The sequence below is a fragment of the Rattus norvegicus genome, chromosome X, assembly GCF_036323735.1.
Source record: "Rattus norvegicus strain BN/NHsdMcwi chromosome X, GRCr8, whole genome shotgun sequence".
In the NCBI taxonomy this organism is placed as follows: Eukaryota; Metazoa; Chordata; class Mammalia; order Rodentia; family Muridae; genus Rattus; species Rattus norvegicus.
In genome coordinates, this window is record NC_086039.1 from 113453860 (window position 1) to 113477790 (window position 23931).

At 40.0% G+C, this 23931-nt stretch overlaps 1 long non-coding RNA gene across 2 annotated transcripts in view; it reads right to left on the bottom strand.

Annotated features, from left to right (window-relative positions):
- Positions 1-14620: 14620 nt before the first annotated feature.
- LOC120099263 (uncharacterized) overlaps positions 14621-23931 on the bottom strand; it is a 30040-nt gene continuing 20729 nt past the window's right edge. For both annotated transcript variants that reach the window (XR_005498339.2, XR_005498340.2), the window contains one exon: positions 14621-23877. This is a non-coding gene — a long non-coding RNA (uncharacterized LOC120099263). The remainder of the gene's footprint in view (positions 23878-23931) is intronic.

Here is a 23931-nt window from a genome sequence, read left to right on the forward strand (position 1 = left end):
GATTTTCAAATTTTGTTGAATATAGGTTTTTATAGTAAGATCTGATGATTTTTTGAATTTCCTCTGAATATGTAGTTATGTCACCCTTTTCATTTCTGATTTTGTTAATTTGGATGCACTCTCTGTGTCCTCTCGTTAGTCTGGCTAAGGGTTTATCTATCTTGTTGATTTTCTCAAAGAACCAACTTTTGGTTCTGTTGATTCTTTCTATGGTCCTTTTTGTTTCTACTTGGTTGATTTCAGCTCTGAGTTTGATTATATCCTGCCTTCTACTCCTCCTGGGTGTATTTGCTTCTTTTTGTTCTAGAGCTTTTAGGTGTGCTGTCAAGCTGCTGAGATATGCTCTTTCCTGTTTCTTTCTGCAGGCACTCAGCGCTATGAGTTTTCCTCTTAGCACAGCTTTCATTGTGTCCCATAAGTTTGAGTATGTTGTATCTTCATTTTCATTAAATTTTAAAAAGTTTTTAATTTCTTTCTTTATTTCTTCCTTGACCAGGCTATCATTGAGTAGAGCATTGTTCAATTTCCACGTATATGTGGGCATTCTTCCCTTATTGTTATTGAAGACCAGTTTTAGGCCGTGGTGGTCCGATAGCACGCATGGGATTATTTCTATCTTTCTGTACCTGTTGAGGCCCGTTTTTTGATCAATTATATGGTCAATTTTGGAGAAAGTACCATGAGGAGCTGAGAAGAAGGTAAATCCTTTTGCTTTAGGATAGAATGTTCTATAAATATCCATTAAGTCCATTTGGCTCATGACTTCTCTTAGTCTGTCGACATCACTGTTTAATTTCTGTTTCCATGATCTGTCCATTGATGAGAGTGGTGTGTTGAAATCTCCCACTATTATTGTGTGAGGTGCAATGTGTGCTTTGAGCTTTAGTAAGGTTTCTTTTACGTATGTAGGTGCCCTTGTATTTGGGGCATAGATATTTAGGATTGAGAGTTCATCTTGGTGGATTTTTCCTTTGATGAATATGAAGTGTCCTTCCTTATCTTTTTTGATGACTTTTAGTTGGAAATTGATTTTATTTGATATTAGAATGGCTACTCCAGCTTGCTTCTTCTGACCATTTGCTTGGAAAGTTGTTTTCCAGCCTTTCACTCTGAGGTAGTGTCTGTCTTTGTCTCTGAGGTGTGTTTCCTGTAGGCAGCAGAATGCAGGGTCTTCGTTGTGTAAGCAGTTTGTTAATCTATGTCTTTTTATTGGGGAGTTGAGGCCATTGATATTGAGAGATATTAAGGAATGGTGATTATTGCTTCCCGTTATATTCATATTTGGATGTGAGGTTATGTTTGTGTGCTTTTATTCTCTTTGTTTTGTTGCCAAGACGATTAGTTTCTTGTTTCTTCTAGGGTATAGCTTGCCTCCTTATGTTGGGCTTTACCATTTATTATCCTTTGTAGTGCTGGATTTGTGGAAAGATATTGTGTAAATTTGGTTTTGTCATGGAATATCTTGGTTTCTCCATCAATGTTAATTGAGAGTTTTGCTGGATACAGTAACCTGGGCTGGCATTTGTGTTCTCTTAGGGTCTGTATAACATCAGTCCAGGATCTTCTGGCCTTCATAATTTCTGGCGAGAAGTCTGGTATGATTCTGATAGGTCTCCCTTTATATGTTACTTGACCTTTTTCCCTTACTGCTTTTAATATTCTTTCTTTATTTTGTGCGTTTGGTGTTTTGACAATTATGTGTCGGGAGGTGTTTCTTTTCTGGTCCAATCTATTTGGAGTTCTGTAGGCTTCTTGTGTGTCTATGGGTATCTGTTTTTTTAGGTTAGAGAAGTTTTCTTCTATGATTTTGTTGAAGATATTTACTGGTCCTTTGAGCTGGGAGTCTTCACTCTCTTCTATACCTATTATCCTTAGGTTTGATCTTCTCATTGAGTCCTGGATTTCCTGTATGTTTTGGACCAGTAGCTTTTTCCGCTTTACATTATCTTTGACAGTTGAGTCAATGATTTCTATGGAATCTTCTGCTCCTGAGATTCTCTATTCCATCTCTTGTATTCTGTTGGTGAAGCTTGTATCTACAGCTCCTTGTCTCTTCTTTTGGTTTTCTATATCCAGGGTTGTTTCCATGTGTTCTTTCTTGATTGCTTCTATTTCCATTTTTAATTCCTTCAACTGTTTGATTGTGTTTTCCTGGAATTCTTTCAGGGATTTTTGTGTCTCCTCTCTATGGGCTTCTACTTGTTTATTTATGTTTTCCTGGAATTCTTTCAGGGATTTTTGTGTCTCCTCTCTATGGGCTTCTACTTGTTTATTTATGTTTTCCTGGAATTCTTTCAGGCATTTTTGCGATTCCTCTCTGTAGGCTTCTACTTTTCTCTAAGGGAGCTCTTCACGTCTTTCTTGAAGTCCTCCAGCATCACGATCAAAAATGATTTTGGAACTAGATCTTGCTTTTCTGGTGTGTTTGGATATTCCATATTTGTTTTGATGGGAGAATTGGGCTCCGATGGTGCCATGTAGTCTTGGTTTCTGTTGCTTGGGTTCCTGCGCTTGCCTCTTGCCATCAGATTATCTCTAGTGTTACTTTGTTCTGCTATTTCTGACAGTGGCTAGACTGTCCTATAAGCCTGTGTGTCAGGAGTGCTGTAGACCTGTTTTCCTCTCTTTCAGTCAGTTATGGGGACAGAGTGTTCTGCTTTCCGGCGTGTGGTTTTTCCTCTCTACAGGTCTTCAGCTGTTCCTGTGGACTTGTGCCTTGAGTTCACCAGGCAGCTTTCTTGCAGCAGAAAAGTTGGTCTTACCTGTGGTCCCGAGGCTCAAGTTCGCTCGTGGGGTGCTACCCATGGGCTCTCTGCAGTGGCAGCAACCAGGAAGACCTGTGCTGCCGTTTCCGGGAGCTTCAGTGCACCAGGGTTCCAGATGATCTTTGGCTTTTTCCTCTGGCGTCCGAGATGTGTGTGCAGAGAGCAGTCTCTTCTGGTTTCCCAGGCTTGTCTGCCTCTCTGAAGGTTCAGCTCTCCCTCCCATGGGATTTGGGTGCAGAGAACTGTTTATCTGGTCTGTTTCCTTCTGGTTCTGGTGGTGTCTCAGGCACAGGGGTCCTGCTGCTCCTGGGTCCTCCCCCACGGGAGCCCAGAGGCCTTATACAGTTTCCTCTTGGGCCAGGGATGTGGGCAGGGGTGAGCAGTGTTGCTGGTCTCTTCCGCTCTGCAGCCTCAGGAGTGCCCACCTGACCAGGCGGTTGGGTCTCTCTCTCACAGGGTCTGGGGGCAGAGAGCTGCTGCGGGCCAGGATCCGCGGGTGTGGGACTTCCGGTAAACACAGAACGTGCCCGGTCCTACAGGAATTCTGCTTGCGTGTGTCCCAAGCTCACCAGGCAGCTTTCTTGCAGCAGAAAAGTTGGTCTTACCTGTGGTCCCGAGGCTCAAGTTCGCTCGTGGGGTGCTGCCCACGGGCTACTGCAGCGGCAGCAACCAGGAAGACCTGTGCCGCCCCTTCCGGGAGCTTCAGTGCACCAGGGTTCCAGATGGTCTTTGGCTTTTTCCTCTGGCGTCCGAGATGTGTGTACAGAGAGCAGTCTCTTCTGGTTTCCCAGGCTTGTCTGCCTCTCTGAAGGTTCAGCTCTCCCTCCCACGGGATTTGGGTGCAGAGAACTCGTCACTTCGATTTTTAAGAGAAATAGGAGTCCTATGGTGGGGTCATATGAAGAGCTGTCGTAAGTATTTTGGAAAAACAATCTCCATCATGATCTCCATAGTATGTGGACTAGTCTACATTTCTACCATTGGTATATAAGGGTACCATTTTATGATCATCGTGATAGCATTCGTTGTTATCTGTATTTTGTTGGAGGGAAAAGAAAAATTTATTGATTGATTTTTAAATCTGATAAAAGTTTATTTTACCATAACATTGATGTATAAAGCAACAGCAACTCTTTTTTTAAAAAGGCACAGAAACTATTGATAAGTAGTAGATCAACTCTTTTGACACTGGAAATATTTGATTTAAGATCTAATATGTGGTTAATTTTTAGATTTTGATTACAAACTGTAATTATTTTTTATGTGCCGTGTGTCATAATACCATAACTTTTCTCTTAATAGGACTACTCAGATAGATTTCCACTCACTTTTGTCCTGTTGTCAACCATGGCGAAGGATGTTCTCAAATCCTTTGTCCTTTGGAAAAAACATCTCTTTTCCTCAAACACCTGCTATTTCTTGGAAAATGTCTCACTTGGTTCGATTTAGTTTGATATTAACATGTCTTCTTTATTAATTGAGTCTTCTGTTCTTATTCAATGAATACCCTCAGATCCACATTATCTGGTATATTAAAGTGGCGTCCATGGGATTATTTAATTAATATTTCCAATATATATTTTCCCCTTTCTGCTTGCCTTTAGGATTCCTTGTAACAACTGTCATTCCAATAGGAAAGGAATGAAATCTCAATGTATTACTTTCAATTTCTCTGAAAGAGAGTGAAATTAGACGTTTTTGTGTGTTTAAAGACTGTGCTCATTAACTTTATATCAACTCAACACCAGGTAATTTGAGTGGAGAGCTCCCCAGTTGAGAAAATCTTTTCACAAGATTGGGCTGTAAGCAATCCCATAGGGCATTTTCTTTATTAGTGATTGATGGGGGAGGGCCAACCCATTGTAGGTGGGACCATCCTTGGTCTAGTGGTTCTGAATTCTTCTATAAGAAAGCAGGCTGAGCAAGCTACCTCGAGCAAGTGATACTCCTGATCCTTCAAGTTCCTGCCCTGCTTAAGTTCAGGCCTTCACTGCCTTTGATAATTATCTGTTTACAGGGGACTGTGAGTGAAATAAACCCTCCTCCTAAGTTGCTTTTGGTCATGATGTTTGATTGCAGCAATACCAGTTCTAATGAAAACGAATTGGTACCAAGATCATGAGATATTGTGGTGACCGACCTAACAATGTTTTGGGAAGGAAGTGTAGAAATTTGGATAGAAAAGCCATTGAATGTTGAGAGTTTGAAGAGCTCTTTCTGTAGGAGCTTGGAAGATAAGGATATTGAAAACAATGCTGGTAATTAGGCCTGGTGTTTGAACTTCAAGGGGAAGCAAAGACTTTATCGGGACATTTGTGTGAAGAACCTACGGTGTCTCCTTAACTGGACCTGAAAAATCAGGTATGATCAGCAGGCAACCAGAACCACTAAAGTGAAAGTTTGCTTTGCTGGTACAATTGATGCTGGATAACTGGAGCTGCAAATTTAGCTGTGATTGAAAAGTAAGAGGACAGCATCATCTTTAGAGGAGAATACTTCTGGGAAGTATTTCCTCAAAGTCAGCACATGCAATCTATATTCAGAGGTGGCCAAGGTTTAACCTCAAGCTGTTAGCCAAACACGGTACTGTAAGAGTCACCCATGTGTTACTGGTTTTGAAGGCATGAAGGTGTTGTACAAAGTCTCTGAGGCTTGACACTGTGAGAAATCACCAGAGGCCATTGGTAAAGGTTCATTGAGAGTACCCATGGATTGAAAAAGTCGTGGAGAAAAGTTGAGTTTGCAACATGAAAAAAGCCTATGAGAGGATATTGGTGTAATCACAGCCCAGTTGCAGTAGAAGACCCCAAAATTTTCAATATACCAGTTCCATGGAATGACTACCAAGAACAAGCAGCAGCTGTAGAATGGAGCCAGCCAAAGCGCAGAAGACGAGCTGTGTGTGCTATAGAGGGTAGAGCTGGAGAAGTGACCCAAGCCACTTGGAGGAGAAAAAAAATATTGTGAGTAAATCCAGACATTAGACATTGAATTATTTACAGTGCTGGAGTGTGGTTTTGATTTGTTTAGAACATAACTGTGTCTTTGTTCCTCCTCCTTGAAGTAAGACAGTATTTAACTTATTTTTGAAATTATAGGAGCCCATAGTTGAAAGAATTTGAATTCTTAAAAGATACTTTGGGTTTTAAAAGAAATTTCGGACTTTTTCCTTTCATACAGAGATCAATCTATGAAATGTTTTGAACTGGTAAAGACTGTGAGACTTTGACATTTTAATATGTTCTATGTTTGTGATATTTATTAATCTGAGATCTTGGGGACTGAAACAAAAAAAGGAAAGGTTGTGTTTTAAAAGGTGTTATGTGTCACGTTCACAAGGAGTAAATTGTACTCTCTAATGTTAAGTTAACTTGACACAGGCCAGAGTAATCTGAGAGGTGGGAACCTCAATTGAGAAAATATATCCATAAGGTTGGGCTATAAGCAAGCCTGTAGAATATTTCCTAAATTACTGGTTGATGGGAGTAGGGGCAGCCCATGGCGGGTGGTGCTATCTGTGATTAGGTGGTCCTGTATTTTATAAGTAAGCAGGCTGAGCAATCCAGTAAACAGCAGTTCTCCTCCAGTTTCCTGCCCTTCTTGAATTCCTGCCCTTATTTCTTTTGATGATGAACTATTACTGAAAGTGTGAGTGAAGTGGGCTCTTTTCTCCTCAAGATGCTTTCAGCCATGGTGTTTCATCATAGCAATAGTAGCCCTAACCAAGACAATAGCATTGTATTTCTTCTTTTGAAAACTCTCCCTTCGTTTTATGAACTGATTTGTTGTGTTGGTTTTCTAACCACTTGATGTTTTGTTTTTAAAAATTCCTTTTCTATTTTAAGCATTAATCATCTCGATGTATAGCTGGCAATGGTTTTCTTACATTCTGAAGGCTGATTCCTTACTCCATTGGTTGTTTCCTTTTTTGCTTCATGTGGATATGTTTGTTAAATATTGGCTTTATATCCCGAGCAACTGGAGTCCTACATTGAGGTCTGTGGTTCATTTGGAATAATATTTTTTATACCGAGTGAGATCAAGGTATCTGAATTCATTCTCTTACAGATGGATATCCAATATTCCTAGCCCCATTTCTTAAAAGAGAGTGCTGTTTTTTTCCCCTCTCCAACATGAATTTTTGTTTTCTCTGGTTAAAATCAGCTGACTGAAGCTACACGAGTTTCTATTTGCGTCTTTGTTTCTGTTCCACTGAATTATGTTTATGTTTTCCTACGAGTAGTGCACACTGCATTTGCTATCATTGGTTTGTAGTAGAACTGTACGTCAGGTACAGTAATACCTCCAGCTTCATCATTTCTGCACAGAATTTTTGTAGCTATCCCGGGTTCTTCCTGTTTCCATAAGAATTTTAGCATGGTTTTCTATTTCTCAGAGGAATGGTTTTGAGGGTTTTTATAAAGTTATTATTGGAATTTGATTAAATCTGTAGATTGCATTTGATAAGATGAACATTTTCACAATAATAATTCTTCCAATCCCTGAGCATTATCAATTGACACCTATTGTTCACCTCAATTTGTTTCTTTAGTGTTTAAAAATTTTTAACTTAGAGGTCTTTTGCTTCTTTCATTAGATTTATCCAAAGGGGTTTTGAGACAATCATAGATGGGCTTGTTTCTATGATTTCTTTCTCAGTGTGTGTGTGTGTGTGTGTGTGTGTGTGTGTGTGTGTGTCATTGGTACATAGAAAGGTCACAGAATGTTGCATGTAAATTTTGTTTTTTAATTATTCTCTTAATTTTATATGTATGGATGTATTGTCTGTGTGCATATCTGAGCATTATGTTGTATGCAGTGCTCATAGGGACCAACAGAGCACAGGAGACCCCTGAGACTGGCATTACAGATGGTTGTAAGGCAGCATGTGGATGCTGGGAATAGAACTTGGGTCCTCTTGAACAGCACTGATGCAAATTGATAAGCAAACTTCCCAGCCCATATGTTAATTTTCTACTCTACCACTTTGCTGACAGTGTTTATCAGCTCTAAGTGTTTTCATTAGGATTATTTTGCAGTGGTTCTTAACCTTTCTAATGCTGCAACCCTTCAATATAGCTCTCCATGTTGTAGAACCCTAAAATTATTTAGTCGCTACTCCATATCTGTAATTTTGCTACTGTTAAGAATCATATGTGAATATCTGATATGCAGGGTATCTGAAGAGCAACCCCTAAAGAAGTTTCAACCCGAGAGCTGCCTGGTGAGCATGGGACACAGGGAAGCAGAATTTCTCTAGGACCAGGCACGTTCTGTGTTTACCGGAAGTCCCACACCCGCGGATCCCGGCCCGCAGCAGCTCTCTGCCCCCAGACCCTGTGAGAGAGAGACCCAACCGCCTGGTCAGGTGGGCACTCCTGAGGCTGCAGAGCGGAAGAGACCACCAACACTGCTCACCCCTGCCCACATCCCTGGCCCAAGAGGAAACTGTATAAGGCCTCTGGGCTCCCGTGGGGGAGGGCCCAGGAGCGGCAGGACCCCTGTGCCTGAGACACCACCAGAACCAGAAGGAAACAGACCGAATAAACAGTTCTCTGCACCCAAATCCCGTGGGAGGGAGAGCTGAACCTTCAGAGAGGCAGACAAGCCTGGGAAACCAGAAGAGACTGCTCTCTGCACACACATCTCGGACGCCAGAGGAAAAAGCCAAAGACCATCTGGAACCCTGGTGCACTGAAGCTCCCGGAAACGGCGGCACAGGTCTTCCTGGTTGCTGCCGCTGCAGAGAGCCCGTGGGTAGCACCCCACGAGCGAACTTGAGCATCGGGACCACAGGTAAGACCAACTTTTCTGCTGCAAGAAAGCTGCCTGGTGAAATCAAGACACAGGCCCACAGGAACAGCTGAAGACCTGTAGAGAGGAAAAACCACACGCCGGAAAGCAGAACACTCTGTCCCCATAACTGACTGAAAGAGAGGAAAACAGGTCTACAGCACTCCTGACACACAGGCTTATAGGACAGTCTAGCCACTGTCAGAAATAGCAGAACAAAGTAACACTAGAGATAATCTGATGGCAAGAGGCAAGCGCAGGAACCCAAGCAACAGAAACCAAGACTACATGGCACCATCGGAGCCCAATTCTCCCATCAAAACAAACATGGAATATCCAAACACACCAGAAAAGCAAGATCAAGTTCCAAAATCATTTTTGATCATGATGCTGGAGGACTTCAAGAAAGACGTGAAGAACTCCCTTAGAGAACAAGTAGAAGCCTACAGAGAGGAATCGCAAAAATGCCTGAAAGAATCGCAAAAATCCCTGAAAGAATTCCAGGAAAACATAAATAAACAAGTAGAAGCCCATAGAGAGGAGACACAAAAATCCCTGAAAGAATTCCAGGAAAACATAAATAAACAAGTAGAAGCCCATAGAGAGGAGACACAAAAATCCCTGAAAGAATTCCAGGAAAACACAATCAAACAGTTGAAGGAATTAAAAATGGAAATAGAAGCAATCAAGAAAGAACACATGGAAACAACCCTGGATATAGAAAACCAAAAGAAGAGACAAGGAGCTGTAGATACAAGCTTCACCAACAGAATACAAGAGATGGAAGAGAGAATCTCAGGAGCAGAAGATTCCATAGAAATCATTGACTCAACTGTCAAAGATAATGTAAAGCGGAAAAAGCTACTGGTCCAAAACATACAGGAAATCCAGGACTCAATGAGAAGATCAAACCTAAGGATAATAGGTATAGAAGAGAGTGAAGACTCCCAGCTCAAAGGACCAGTAAATATCTTCAACAAAATCATAGAAGAAAACTTCCCTTACCTAAAAGAAGAGATACCCATAGGCATACAAGAAACCTACAGAACTCCAAATAGATTGGACCAGAAAAGAAACACCTCCTGTCACATAATTGTCAAAACACCAAACGCACAAAATAAAGAAAGATTATTAAAAGCAGTAAGGGAAAAAGGTCAAGTAACATATAAAGGGAGACCTATCAGAATCACACCAGACTTCTCGCCAGAAACTATGAAGGCCAGAAGATCCTGGACTGATGTTATACAGACCCTAAGAGAACACAAATGCCAGCCCAGGTTACTGTATCCAGCAAAACTCTCAATTAACATTGATGGAGAAACCAAGATATTCCATGACAAAACCAAATTTACACAATATCTTTCCACAAATCCAGCACTACAAAGGATAATAAATGGTAAAGCCCAACATAAGGAGGCAAGCTATACCCTAGAAGAAGCAAGAAACTAATCGTCTTGGCAACAAAACAAAGAGAATGAAAGCACACAAACATAACCTCACATCCAAATATGAATATAACGGGAAGCAATAATCACTATTCCTTAATATCTCTCAATATCAATGGCCTCAACTCACCAATAAAAAGACATAGATTAACAAACTGGATACACAACGAGGACCCTGCATTCTGCTGCCTACAGGAAACACACCTCAGAGACAAAGACAGACACTACCTCAGAGTGAAAGGCTGGAAAACAACTTTCCAAGCAAATGGTCAGAAGAAGCAAGCTGGAGTAGCCATTCTAATATCAAATAAAATCAATTTCCAACTAAAAGTCATCAAAAAAGATAAGGAAGGACACTTCATATTCATCAAAGGAAAAATCCACCAAGATGAACTCTCAATCCTAAATATCTATGCCCCAAATACAAGGGCACCTACATACGTAAAAGAAACCTTACTAAAGCTCAAAGCACACATTGCACCTCACACAATAATAGTGGGAGATTTCAACACCCCACTCTCATCAATGGACAGATCATGGAAACAGAAATTAAACAGTGATGTCGACAGACTAAGAGAAGTCATGAGCCAAATGGACTTAATGGATATTTATAGAACATTCTATCCTAAAGCAAAAGGATATACCTTCTTCTCAGCTCCTCATGGTACTTTCTCCAAAATTGACCATATAATTGGTCAAAAAACGGGCCTCAACAGGTACAGAAAGATAGAAATAATCCCATGTGTGCTATCGGACCACCACGGCCTAAAACTGGACTTCAATAACAATAAGGGAAGAATGCCCACATATACGTGGAAATTGAACAATGCTCTACTCAATGATAACCTGGTCAAGGAAGAAATAAAGAAAGAAATTAAAAACTTTTTAGAATTTAATGAAAATGAAGATACGACATACTCAAACTTATGGGACACAATGAAAGCTGTGCTAAGAGGAAAACTCATAGCGCTGAGTGCCTGCAGAAAGAAACAGGAAAGAGCATATGTCAGCAGCTTGACAGCACACCTAAAAGCTCTAGAACAAAAAGAAGCAAATACACCCAGGATGAGTAGAAGGCAGGAAATAATCAAACTCAGAGCCGAAATCAACCAAGTAGAAACAAAAAGGACCATAGAAAGAATCAACAGAACCAAAAGTTGGTTCTTTGAGAAAATCAACAAGATAGATAAACCCTTAGCCAGACTAACGAGAGGACACAGAGAGTGCGTCCAAATTAACAAAATCAGAAATGAAAAGGGAGACATAACTACAGATTCAGAGGAAATTCAAAAAATCATCAGATCTTACTATAAAAACCTATATTCAACCAAACTTGAAAATCTTCAGGAAATGGACAATTTCCTAGACAGATACCAGGTATCGAAGTTAAATCAGGAACAGATAAACCAGTTAAACAACCCCATAACTCCTAAGGACATAGAAGCAGTCATTAAAGGTCTCCCAACCAAAAAGAGCCCAGGTCCAGACGGGTTTAGTGCAGAATTCTATCAAACCTTCATAGAAGACCTCATACCAATATTATCCAAACTATTCCACAAAATTGAAACAGATGGAGCACTACCGAATTCCTTCTACGAAGCCACAATTACTCTTATACCTAAACCACACAAAGACACAACAAAGAAAGAGAACTTCAGACCAATTTCCCTTATGAATATCGATGCAAAAATACTCAATAAAACTCTGGCAAACCGAATTCAAGAGCACATCAAAACAATCATCCACCATGATCAAGTAGGCTTCATCCCAGGCATGCAGGGATGGTTTAATATACGGAAAACCATCAACGTGATCCATTATATAAACAAACTGAAAGAACAGAACCACATGATCATTTCATTAGATGCTGAGAAAGCATTTGACAAAATTCAACACCCCTTCATGATAAAAGTCCTGGAAAGAATAGGAATTCAAGGCCCATACCTAAACATAGTAAAAGCCATATACAGCAAACCAGTTGCTAACATTAAACTAAATGGAGAGAAACTTGAAGCAATCCCACTAAAATCAGGGACTAGACAAGGCTGCCCACTCTCTCCCTACTTATTCAATATAGTTCTTGAAGTTCTAGCCAGAGCAATCAGACAACAAAAGGAGATCAAGGGGATACAGACCGGAAAAGAAGAGGTCAAAATATCACTATTTGCAGATGACATGATAGTATATTTAAGTGATCCCAAAAGTTCCACCAGGGAACTACTAAAGCTGATAAACAACTTCAGTAAAGTGGCTGGGTATAAAATTAACTCAAATAAATCAGTTGCCTTCCTCTATACAAAAGAGAAACAAGCCGAGAAAGAAATTAGGGAAACGACACCCTTTATAATAGACCCAAATAATATAAAGTACCTCGGTGTGACTTTAACCAAGCAAGTAAAAGATCTGTACAATAAGAACTTCAAGACACTGAGGAAAGAAATTAAAGAAGACCTCAGAAGATGGAAAGATCTCCCATGCTCATGGATTGGCAGGATTAATTTAGTAAAAATGGCCATTTTACCAAAAGCGATCTACAGATTCAATGCAATCCCCATCAAAATACCAATCCAATTCTTCAAAGAGTTAGACAGAACAATTTGCAAATTCATCTGAAATAACAAAAAACCCAGGATAGCTAAAGCTATCCTCAACAATAAAAGGACTTCAGGGGGAATCACTATCCCTGAACTCAAGCAGTATTACAGAGCAATAGTGATAAAAACTGCATGGTATTGGTACAGAGACAGACAGATAGACCAATGGAATAGAATTGAAGACCCAGAAATGAACCCACACACCTATGTATGGTCACTTGATTTTTGACAAAGGAGCCAAAACCATCCAATGGAAAAAAGATAGCATTTTCAGCAAATGGTGCTGGTTCAACTGGAGGGCAACATGTAGAAGAATGCAGATCGATCCATCCTTATCACCCTGTACAAAGCTTAAGTCCAAGTGGATCAAGGACCTCCACATCAAACCAGACACACTCAAACTAATAGAAGAAAAACTAGGGAAGCATCTGGAACACATGGGCACTGGAAAAAATTTCCTGAACAAGACACCAATGGCTTATGCTCTAAGATCAAGAATCGACAAATGGGATCTCATAAAACTGCAAAGCTTCTGTAAGGCAAAGGGCACTGTGGTTAGGACAAAACGGCAACCAACAGATTGGGAAAAGATCTTTACCAATACTACAACAGATAGAGGCCTTATATCCAAAATATACAAAGAACTCAAGAAGTTAGACCGCAGGGAAACAAATAACCCTATTAAAAAATGGGGTTCAGAGCTAAACAAAGAATTCACAGCTGAGGAATGCCGAATGGCTGAGAAACACCTAAAGAAATGTTCAACATCTTTAGTCATAAGGGAAATGCAAATCAAAACAACCCTGAGATTTCACCTCACACCAGTGAGAATGGCTAAGGTCAAAAACTCAGGTGACAGCAGATGCTGGCGAGGATGTGGAGAAAGAGGAACACTCCTCCATTGTTGGTGGGATTGCAGACTGGTAAAACCATTCTGGAAATCAGTCTGGAGGTTCCTCAGAAAATTGGACATTGAACTGCCTGAGGATCCAGCTATACCTCTCTTGGGCATATACCCAAAAGATGCCTCAACATATAAAAGAGACACGTGCTCCACTATGTTCATCGCAGCCTTATTTATAATAGCCAGAAACTGGAAAGAACCCAGATGCCCTTCAACAGAGGAATGGATACAGAAAATGTGGTACATCTACACAATGGAATATTACTCAGCTATCAAAAACAACGAGTTTATGAAATTCGTAGGCAAATGGTTGGAACTGGAAAATATCATCCTGAGTGAGCTAACCCAATCACAGAAAGACATACATGGTATGCACTCATTGATAAGTGGCTATTAGCCCAAATGCTTGAATTACCCTAGATCCCTAGAACAAACGAAACTCAAGACGGATGATCAAAATGTGAATGCTTCACTCCTTCTTTAAATGAGGAAAAAGAATACCCTTGGCAGGGAAGGGAGAGGCAAAGATTAAAACAGAGACTGAAGGAACACCCATTCAGAGCCTGCCCCACAGGTGGCCCATACATATACAGCCACCCAATTGGACAAGATGGATGAAGCAAAGAAGTGCAGACCGACAGGAGCCGGATGTAGATCGCTCCTGAGAGACATAGCCAGAATACAGCAAATATAGAGGCGAATGCCAGCAGCAAACCACTGAACTGAGTATAGGTCCCCCGTTGAAGGAATCAGAGAAAGAACTGGAAGAGCTTGAAGGGGCTCGAGACCCCAAAAGTACAACAATGTCAAGCAACCAGAGCTTCCAGGGACTAAGCCACTACCTAAATACTATACATGGACTGACCCTGGACTCTGACCCCATAGGTAGCAATGAATATCCTAGTAAGAGCACCAGTGGAAGGGGAAGCCCTGGGTCCTGCTAAGACTGAACCCCCAGTGAACTAGACTGTGGGGGGAGGGCGGCCATGGGGGGAGGGTTGGTAGGGGGACACCCATAAGGAAGGGGAGGGGGGAGGGGGATGTTTGCCCCGAAACCGGGAAAGGGAATAACACCTGAAATGTATATAAGAAATACTCAAGTTAATAAAAAAAAAAAAAAAGAAGTTTCAACCCACAGGTTGAGTACCACTGCTTTAGGGTCTCGTATATAAAATCATGTCTTCTAAAATGAGGGTATTTTCAACTTTTGCTTTCCTTTTGCATAATATTTATGTTTTTCTCTTGTGTTAATGCTCTACACAAATTTGTTCTAGTCTTCTCGCTCCTCCTTATTCTCTGGCTTCAACTGCCTCTGCTGACCTGCATTGAACTGCACCAGAGTGGGTTCAACATTCAAGTCCACTCACTGAACTTAACTCAACTGCCTCAACTGACTGAATTCAATTTAGTTCAACTCAACACAGTTTTACTGCACTGACCTGCTCTCTGCACTGCTCTTAAGCAGCCTCCCCTGTTTGTCTCTTAAGAGTTGGGTATATCCTATCTCTGACTCATTCTTTCAAATCTTTATCTGATTTGCCACTTTGTCTGTCCCTTGATTAGACATCAGTTTCAAATATAGCAGCTTCCTTCTACCAACTAACTTTACCTTCATTGTTTGGGATTAAATGTGTGTTCTAAGGGCATGTCTGTATTCTAGCCAAAGGGATTAAAGATATGTCATTCCAGGCAGATCACACAGACCTCGAAAGACTTTAGATGTGATCCCTTGTCAGAGCAGCCATGGAGCTGGATTAAAATTCCTTTGCAGAAGGCTGAGTCCAACAGGATCTGATTAGTTTACTCAAAATGAGGTAGAGACTGAGCAGGGGCCACTCCTACCAGTAATCTACTACAGAGCTGGAAATGGACTCCAGAATTGAAGTTGCAGAAGAGGACAGGGTGGTAAAGATCTAAATCTGCCCTACCTGCTTCATTGGCTTTCTTGCATGTCAGGCAGGCTTTGTGGGTAGGTTGGTTCCCAGGGAACCTTTGAGGGCTATGGCAATGGGATGTACTCAGAAAGACAGCTATAGGAGAAGGTGTGCATGATGTACTTGAGGTGGGGGCAGGGAGGGAGGGAAGGTTGGCTACAGTGGGTGATCTTTATTTCTGGAGTAAGTCTGGTAGGTTGGATTTGGAGGAGAGAAGGGAGACGAGAAGGTCTCCAGTTAGACTACCTGCTTTACTCTTGTTAGCTTACTTTGAGTAGAGAAAGTCATATACTCTGCCTTTACCTTATACTGAAGTCCTTTCTCATGCTTTTTTTTCTCTGATGCTTAATGCTACGTATCCTTGAACATCATGTGAGTTTAGACCTTCACAAGTTCTTAAAATTCCATCCAGGAGAGATTATCCCTCATACTAATATGCCTCATCTAAGGACAAACATATTCAATCTCTCTCTGGAGAGCTGCCATCTCAGTCCACTGTAAAGGTTAATACTTCTGAAAAGTGGCATCTTTCTACAGTAGATAGAGTTTGGTTCCTAATTGAGGAAGATTATAGGTTTAACACCATAAAATTACCTGTCAAAAATTCTGTGAAGATTCCGTCTTAGGCTGATAGGCTTTTTCCCAGAAAAACATGTGTTCTGAATATCCTTGTGTCTTTGCCAGTAATCCCCCAATAAGATTAGCAGAAGTAGTAGTCAATTAATAAGTGTGTGGAGGAGAGGCCCGGGGAATAGAGTACCAGGGAACAGAAGAATCATTGGTGGCATTTGACAAAACCAGCCTTACTTGTCACACATCCACTGGGTATCTGCACTCAAGAAAACCTCTAGCAAAACTCTTCTCAACCACATCCAGTGATTTTTTTCCTTCATCCAAATTGTATAAGGACACTTTTATCCATGCTCACTTTTACTCCCCAGTGTTATAAATTGGAGCAGAACCCCTGAAATATCAGCATATGGCAAGTGCTTTCTTTGAATCTTCTGAAAGTTCTTAGTTTTATTTAATTGGTTTGCCTTAAAAATCACTGATACTCACAGAATCTCATGACATTCTGTAACAAGAGAAAAATAACACAGCAATCAAAGAAGAATCTCGTCACAGATTGCTTGTCTTGTTGCCCCACCCCCAATTCTAAAAATACCCTTTAGCTGCAATTTAATGAGCTCTAGGTGAACACAAATATTTTAGGTAATGACCCATATTGCAACTTGTCACTCATTAAGCCCGTGTGACTATTATGTGCATGGCAAAATTTTCTAAGAGGGCAGATGTCACACATACAGATATTTGAATGCATTTATTACCACTACTATGATGATCTTTTCAAAGGTATATGTATATGCAGAAATTCCATGGCTAAACAATGAGATCTGGATTTGAGGTATATCTCAGTAAATCTAGGCTTTGTTTTTTTTTTCCTTTTGATATGTAGCACTGAATGTTAAACTCAGTATCAGGTGCAGGCTAGGCAAGCACTCTACTTTTGTGCTAATTCCCCATCCCATTAATATTTTTAATTTGTTCATTTTTATATTATGTCATTGTTAATTCAATACAAATTTAAAGTAATGGCATGCTTAAAAAGAAATGCATTTCCTATTGGGGAATTGGGAGGTGGCCATACAAAAGGCACACAAAAATCAGCCATGCAAAGAGCAGGTAGGATCCGGGGGAAGCAAATTTTCTTAAGTTTTACTCTCTGCCTTAAGTACTCAGAAACCTAACCTTTAATCAGGATCTCAGATTTTGTGCTGATTGCTGTTGAACTGGGTTTTATCATGCCCCACAGCTGTATCTCACTGGTAGAAGTGCCTATTTCATTTATCCTCCTGAGGACAGAGTTAAATAAATCAGTGAAAGTGGCCTTGTCCAGACATGTTGAAGTCCCTGTACAGTGGTGTTTTATAAATATAAACAATTACATTTCCAGACCACAGTGCATTATTCCCATGCTACATTGCAGTCCGTCAGCCCAATCCAACACCGAATCAGGAAATATGGTTTGTAGCTGTAGAATGCCTTTTTTCTTCTTTTCCTCGGAATGTAAATTTGAGTACAATTTTTTGGCAATTTAGAACTGTTAAGATGAACACTTTTGAAGTACCACGCTAGTAAGAATTCCTTTCTCCACATAAAAATATACTCATTGTGTAACTATACAGGTTGAGAGAGATTTTAATAGTTATTTATCATTTGGACAATGTGCATGAATTAATTTTAGATAGCCCCAAGGCTGATGCACATGTTACATGACAATATCTCTTGTTGATATATGACCTTAATTAACATGATATAGGCAGTGGAGAGTGTAAGGCAAGGTGGAGCTTGACATCAATGTCTTACACTCTATTTAGATGATACATTTCAAGGAATTAATGTATCTTGGAAGTTGCTTTGTATGATGCTCGGAAGGGTTGCTTGCAAAAAATGGTAGATGAGTAGGATCTCTGCAGGCATCAAATGCAGGCAGTGATCTGTGAAGAGGTAAGAATGCCAATCCAGTGCAGATTGGCTTTGTCATCCTGGATCAGACTTCAGGAAGTCTAAAGCTGTTCATTTTCAATATATTTAAAACAGTAAAATTTGCAAAAAGTTTCCCATGCAACAATCATTCCAATCGCAGATGTACAATAAAGCTTAAGGTGTGGTTACATAGAAATTCTTTTACAAAGTACACGTGACCATGCTGGTGGGTCTTATAGCTGGAAGGATTAAATCCAGTATGGTCTCTGACCAAGATAGCACAGAGGTCAAGGCTATAAAGAACGTTTGACATTTCCTTTAAAGATGAGTCTAGGCTGGAAAGAATCTAAGATAACCATTCTAGGGAATTTGGGTATGGTCTGTCTCCACAACATAAAAGGTCGCCAGGTCATTAATAAAAACCATTTTCAGCTTTCTGGATGGAATGCACGTATTTGACTTTATCTCCTCCACTGAGGAGACACCCCTGCATGATTAACATTTCTAATGCTCTTAGTACTTCTCTTTGAGTACTTGCACCTAGGGATAACTACAGGACATAGCCATTGTTTTTAAAAGGCATTGTAATAATGATGAAACTAACAATAGCTCTCTTTAACTCCTCAGTGTCTATTGTGCCCCAGCACCATGCTTAGTATTTTACTGGAATTATCGCATTCTTATTGTCTAAATCCTTCTGTGCTATGTACAGTTGTGACCATTTTGCAGCTGCAGAAATAGAGGGTAAATGTTATGGCTGCAATGCCAGGATTCATGCTCACATTTCCTTGACTCCAAAGATGTCAGCTTTAACACTTATGGGCAAGTCCCAGGCCTAGCAGTAGCAGGCCAATATTTTGTTCCATGTTGATCTTAATTATATTTTGCTTGTATATTATGGCTTTTGATTTGTGTTTGAATGATGCGTCTGTGTGTTTGTGTTTGTGTTTTGTTTTGATTTTAATTGTGTTCTGAAATTTTGACCTGTTTTCCAGGAAGAAAAAGAAATGAGGCATGAAGTTGGATGGGTGACGAGGTAGGGAAGAGCTGAAAGGAGATGAGGATGAGAAACAATAATCAGAATATACTGTATAAAATATTATTTTCAATTTTTGAAAAGTTAAACTTTTAAATTTTAATTTCAAACCACTGAGCTATGATTTTGTTATGAATCATCCTCCAAAAGGTTAAATTTTTCCCAGTGCAGTGGTGTTCAGAGGTGGGCTTCTTCTGAAGTGACTGAATCATAAGGATTCTAACCTCATCAGTGAATTAATTCTTTTGTACCTTGATAATTTGATAGCATTATTGGAAAGTGGTGAAAATATGAGGAAATAATATTATCTCATTTTCTCTATCATTCTCTATGCCTCTGTCTGTCTCCATACCTTCTCTATTCCCCTCTTTCTCCTTTTCCTTTCCAGCTAACATGAGCTGGGCACCTTTGCTTGACAATATCTCCCTAAAAATCTTCTGCCTCGCCACATCTCCAAAACAATGGACACAGCTGATGGACTGAACCCACTGAAACCGTGAGCTGAATTCAATCTCTCTTCCATCTTAAATATTTCTTTCCAGCATTTCTGATACTGACAGAAATAATTGAAACATAAAACAGTTAAGTAAGGGGAGGCAGGATACAATATATGAATGTAAAATGTGAGAGATCTCGAAAAGTCACTCAGTTCATTTTTCAAATTAAACAGATCATGAGGAAAGCCAATTAAAGATCCTAAAACAGCATTGTTCCAGATGGCCATGGTGCAGAAGCTGGCACAGTGAACACAGGCAAGAAAGTTAGCGAGACTTTCATCATATTTCCAGTGTTCTCTATTCACTGGGACCCAACCAGTTAGGAAACTGGGATTCTTCAAAGACCACTGAATGTCAGAGTAACAAAACAAAACAAAACAAAACAACAACATAACAACAAAAAACAGAAAGCAAACAAAACAAAAACAAACTTCAAAAACTTTCATTTTTATTTCTATGTATTCTTTGGGCAACTTCTTAATAAGTATAAGCAAAACATAGCCCATGGCAAAGGAAAAAAATGAAGAGGTGGATATAGCATTATCCTGTACTGGGTTAGTTTCTAAGATCAGAGTTAACACATAATTTTTCCTACCATTTTTGAGATAACAAATGATGTTGATACAATTGCTCTGTGTGTGGAACATACAAAGGCAAATTACTTATTTCACTTTGCCTCATACATGATATCTGTCACTGAATATTTTTATTCGCACATACAATATATCCTGACCCCCTCCCTCAGCTCCTGCCAGTTTCCCTCATTACCTCTCTCTAGTAGATCTACTCCCTCCATCTCCCATTTTCCCCAAGAAAAGAGCAGGCCTTCCAAGGACATTTGCTGAACACAGCATAAGATACAATAAAGACCGGGGCATACACCCTCATATCAAGGCTAGATGAAGAAAACCAATAGAAGAAAAGGGGTCCCAAGAGCAGACAAAAGAGTCAGAGACACACCTCACTCTCATCATTAGGATTTCCCTAAAAATCCCAAACTAAACAACCATACCATCCATATATGCAAAGGACCAGTGCACATCCATACATGCTCTGTGATTACTGCTTCAGTATCTAGGAGCCCATGTGAGCCCAGTTTAGTTGATTCTATGGGCCATGTTCTCCTCGATCCCTCTGGCTCCTACAATTTACCTGCCTCTTCTACAGGGTTCCCTGAGATCCAAGGGGAGAAACCTGATGAAGGTTTCTAATTTGGGCTCCCCCCCTCTCTCTCTCTCTCTCTCTCTCTCTCTCTCTCTCTCTCTCTCTCTCTCTCTCTCTCCTTCCCTCCCTCCCTCTCTCTGCTTAATGTTTGGCTGTAGGTCTCAGCATCTGCTCCAGTAGTTACCAGAGGAAGCTTCTCTGATGTCACTCACTATATGATATTATAATATAAAATTAGCCATATATAAATACAAATAAAGTCAGTTTGTCCAGTATCACTTTATAAAAACAAAGGATTGAATTTGAATATTTTTAAGCCAGAATTTCACAATTTCTGCACTAAGGCCTAGGTAGGGCCTATCATAGGCCGTGCATTTAAAATCATCAGACCATTAAAAATACTGATGCCCATCTTACCCTTAGATATTCCATTTAATCGGAATGGCATAGGGCTTACATTGGAAATTTTCAGGTTCCCAGTTGATTTTAGTATGCTCAAAATAGTAAGAACCACTAATATTGAGAGCCACTCCTTTAAAAGCAAACAGACTTGGTTTTAACATGAAAACAAACTAGAATTCAGGTATGAATAGGTGTTCTCAGAACGTAGGGGAAACTAATAATTGGAAAAGGCAACAGACAAAAATATCATGTCCTAGAAATGTTCATGATTTCATGCAGAATGGAAAAGATAGCTGAGGAAATACCAGAGTATTAACACCACCACCTATACCCCCTCCACATCCCACACCACCCCTACTCCCACCTAACCATCACCTCCATAATACCACCACAACCCCCAACCTCACCACCACCACCCCACTACTACTACCCCCAGTCCCTACCCCTCCCCAAACACTACCACCACCACCCCCACTACCACGAGTACTCTTATTCATATTCTAAGTGTTTCTTTATGCTGCTATGTATAGCGCAAAGCACAAGATCCTCACAAAAATGCTCTGAGGTAAGTATCATGGTGGTTTTTGTTTTTGTTTTTTTTGTTGTTGTTGTTGTTTTGACAGAAAATATAGGTAAGGCCTAGAGATATTTTAAAAATTGCTTTTGATAAAGAGCCAAAGTACTACTAGTATATATCACGCCCACCCACAGATAGATAGATAGATAGATAGATAGATAGATAGATAGATAGATAGATAGATAGGTTAATTAGTATGTCATTAAAACAATGACTACAATACTAAATATTTGTTACTTCTGGTAACAGGAAAGAGGGCAAGGGGATAAAACAAAGCAGGGGGATACATGGGTAGATTTAAAAATTGTTTATTTATTTGGTTTATACATTTTTAATCTGTCTGTGAGTCAATCATGATAATATACCATGGGGATGTAAATAATCCAACTGTTGCAGAAGTACACATGAAAGGAGAAGGGACAAAGACGACAGGAAAGAAAAAGAAATTTAGAAAAAGTTAGAGAATTGCTTAAATTTAGCGGTAGATATTTAACTTCCAGCACTGTCTATTCGTCTTAAGCCCCAATGACTTTAGTCTATCAAGTTTACTTGTCTAATACAATCAACCCAGCAATAATAGTATGGGGACTCACTTGGGCTTCATGTTCTTGAGGGGGTCCTTCTGCCTTGAAGAATTGGCATTAACTAAGCAGATTGTAACCATGGGGACAAGAAGAGGAACAACAGTGGGTGGACTGGTCTAATTTACATGTATTTCCTATTTCCCACTAGCATCATCGAGAGCTGGTCTAGGAAATGTGGATAACAGCATGATGCCACCAGACATCCAATTACTGACTTTCTGCATGTTGCTTTGCTATAAATGATTATCTGATTTCTTGGGTCAAAAATGGACACACTGTGATGGATCGTGACAAATTAACACAGGCTCCCTACCCTACCTGTTAATTTGATCCCCATGTCCTTTGATTGTTTCTCTATTATTCTGACAGCAGAGCTAAAAAAACTTTAAAGAAGCTGCAGTTAGTCACAGCTATGTTTCTTTTTTCTTTTTTGTTATTCTTCTCAAATTTTGTTGAGAATTTTATGCACAAATATAATGTTTTGATCAAATCTACCCCAAGTTCTTTTCCCCTCCAACTCCTCCTATACCTCCTACCCAGTTTTTCCTCCCAACTCCATGTACTCTTTTTTAAGTTCAATGCTGCTGCTGCATTCATGTGTGTATAGGAATACGGATAGCCAATCACGGACCGTATATGAAAAATACCAACTCCCCTCTTAACCCCCAGCCCAAACAGACATCAATTATCAAGAGTTCCTCAGGTAGGAGCCTGCTGTAAAAAGGTTGTTTTGGGGTGCAACAGGGCTATTGTACCTAAGAACCCAAATGGCTGTGACTACATAGACAAGACCATCACAAGATTAAGCTGACATAAAGTCCAACATAAATGAGAGGAAGGCCTCATAGAGTCCTACCTGAGGAGCTATGGCTGTAGAAAAAAGAGAACAATAGATCTAAGGCATGAAAGTATAAGGAGGGTTGGGAGGGAGAGGAAGGAGAACAGTGGGAGTGAGAGTAGGCTATAATAGAAGACTAATGATCAAAATACAGTGTATACATATGTGAAATGTCGTAATGAAACCAGTTATTTAGTAAAATTTATAAATGTTAGTAGAGTTTAAAAGACAATCAGCCCACAGGGGAAATAAACAAGAATATTTTTGGAGACACTGTGAAACTGAAATTACAAATAAACCTTCAAATAGGGTTGTTTAGTGGATTATATGAGACTTGGATTCAAACCTAGCACCCATGAAAACAGGCCATATTAGAAGTGAACTGGTATATTTCCTATTTCTCCATTTGATTTTACAGCATAACAAACACAAAGGGATGAAAGCTTCAGTAAGCTTATCAAAAGACCTTTATGTCAGCTCGCAGCACCCCAGAAACAGATAATAGCCCTGCAGTAACTGAGAAGAAGGTTCTTCTTCTCTAAGGCAGGGCTCACAATCTACGGTCGTCACTGCAACATCTGCCTCAGTAAGTTTGACCATTCTGCTCTCATGCCTGCTATTTCACCTAAGTTGTTTGAGCCTTCTACAAGCACTCCTAAATTGCTCTCTTTCTACTTACTGTTTACAGCACAACAGTCTAAAGTTTTCTCTGGTATAACTTTAGTATTGTTTCTTTGTCCATGTGTTTATGAAAGTGCTTTTGTCTTCCTTTTCCTTCTTTTCATCTTCTGTGATGTAAGATCTCTGACTCCCACCACTCCATCCTCTAGATTCCTTCTCCTTTCCCAACAATTCTCCTATTGAAAATAATATTCATAAGAATTGAACTCAATAGTATAGGGAGATTTGTA